Genomic DNA, 2,135 nt, shown 5'->3' on the forward strand with positions numbered 1-2,135 from the left:
TGGAAAACAGTTTAGCAGTTCCTCCGAAAGTTAACAGAGAGTCCCCATATGACCCAGTAATTCTGGTCCTAAGGATACACCCAGCGGCCCCAGAGAAATGAAGACATGTTCATACAGAAGCACACACATGACCATTCACAGTAGCATTATTCATAGTCGTCAAAAAGTAGAAGCAACGCAAATGTCCACCAACTTACGAATGGATATACAAAACGTGGAATAACCATACAATGGGATATCATTCATCCATGAACAGCAATGAAGTACTGACACATGCTATGAGGTAGATGAACCTTGAAAACCTGCTCGTGAAAGAACCCGGAGACAAAGGCCACACGCTGTATGATCCCGTTTCTATGAAATGCCCAGAATATGCAAATCCACAGAGACTAAAAGCAGATTAGTGGTTTTCAGGGACTGGGGGAGAGGAAGGATGGGGAATGACGGCTTAATACATACAGGTTGGTGGGGGATGGTAGGAGAAGTGAGCAGGCAAAATTGTTCGAGAATTAGATAATAGTGATGATTACACAACTTTGTGAATACGCTAAAACCCATAAACGAGTTACCATAAATGTTTCAATGTCTGGTTGACTTGCAACATCTCCGCCAAGCTCTCTGCCACTTCATCGTCGAGTTCATTTTTGGTGAGCCTAGAAAAGGAAGGAAGTGTTTACTCAAGAGAGCCCTACCTGGCACACATTTTTTAATGAGTTCGTAGAAGCGGGATCCCAGCCCAGGTTCCAGCTTATACTAATAATCACTTACTGAGAACCCAGCAAACAGCCAGGCTCCAAGCCCAGCCTCCAAGCTCCACAGATGATAAATGGGGCTTCATTTCTAGGGCAAAGCCTTTATCCACGCTCCTACTTCAGAGGAGCCTGTACTCCCTCCCCTTGCTTACTGAGCCCTCAGATCTCACGGGAGGTAGGGACCCCCAGATAATACCTGCCTCTCAGGTCTCCTCCAGCCTCCAAGATTCCTTGAACAGCGCTGACAGCATGCTACCAAAGTCAGTCGGATGAAAACCTAAAAAAGCCTGCCGACTGATGTTAAAATGGGTCCAGCGCTTTGCTCTGAGGCCAGTTTAAGGGACCCAAGTTCAGTGACTGAAAGTTCAGGAAGTCTCTCAGTTGTTTGTAAAATAACTCAGTCGTTTGTAAAATAACTGGAAGGCTAGAAGCTCCCGGATGCAAATAGGATTGGAACCTGGTGTGCCAGTGGATGAAAGAATAAATAAGGAAGATAAATGGAACAGAAAAATCATTTAAAAAATCATTCCTTGGAGGGCAACTTAGTAGTGTCTATCCAAATTTTTAATGTGTTACACTTTGAGGCAACAGATTTCTAGAAGTTGGCCCTGCAGTGTGCAAAGACATGTGCACAAGGATGTCTACATAAAGTATTGCTTGCAGAATTATCAAACATGATGTAAAAAGTGAACAAATTTAAATATCTACCAATAAAAGCAACTGGCAAAATAAATGGAGGGTGTCTATTCAACGGGACGCTGTGCAGTCCTTAGAGAATGAGGTCACGTAAGAAGGAGGCACAGAGCATGGTGTCCTACGTGCTCGGAAGCCAGATGTGCCAGGTGTGTGTCACCTACCAGCAGCGGAACCTTGGGCAGGCGGTTTAACTTCTCTGGGCCTGCGTTTTCTCACCTGTAAGTGTGCACGGTGGTAGCACAGACCTCAGAGGGTGGTTGTGAGGGTGCGTGGGTACGTGAGAGGGTGCGTGGATACGTGTGAAGGCTGAGGTTAACGTGTGGCACACAGCCGGGTCTCAGGAAGTGCTGGGTTTGACATTATGACCCGTGTAGAGGAGTGGTTCTCAACCACTGCCATTCCCTCTCCAGGGGACATTTGTCGATGTCTGGAGACATTTTTGATCATCACAATTGGGGGGACTACTAGTATGTAATGGGTAGGCAAGGCATTCGGCTAAACATCCCTCAATGCACAGGACGGCCTCCAAAACAAAGAATTATTTGGGCCAAATCTCAAGTGTTGAGATTGAGAAACCCTGACATAAATGGACATGTAAAATATAGATAACTTATGGTTAAGATTTTCTTAAAGCCATTTGCTAAATGCTATTCTATTTTGTAAGAAAAAAAAGTTATATTTAGAAAA

At 44.7% G+C, this 2,135-nt stretch overlaps 1 long non-coding RNA gene across 2 annotated transcripts in view; it reads right to left on the reverse strand.

Annotated features, from left to right (window-relative positions):
• The window catches only part of LOC105293194, a 10,258-nt gene extending 8,139 nt beyond the window's left edge, over positions 1-2,119 (reverse strand). Inside the window, exons 1-2 of one of the 2 annotated variants that reach the window (XR_895967.1) lie at positions 949-2,119; positions 570-653 (exon numbers count right to left, since the gene is read on the reverse strand). This is a non-coding gene — a long non-coding RNA (uncharacterized LOC105293194). Of the gene's footprint in view, positions 1-569; positions 919-948 lie in introns of those variants that run through there. The other variant, XR_002780791.1, reaches the window with a different exon arrangement.
• Between the last annotated feature and the right edge of the window lie 16 nt (positions 2,120-2,135).

This window comes from Pteropus vampyrus, unplaced genomic scaffold, assembly GCF_000151845.1.
Source record: "Pteropus vampyrus isolate Shadow unplaced genomic scaffold, Pvam_2.0 Scaffold69, whole genome shotgun sequence".
Taxonomy (NCBI): domain Eukaryota; kingdom Metazoa; phylum Chordata; class Mammalia; order Chiroptera; family Pteropodidae; genus Pteropus; species Pteropus vampyrus.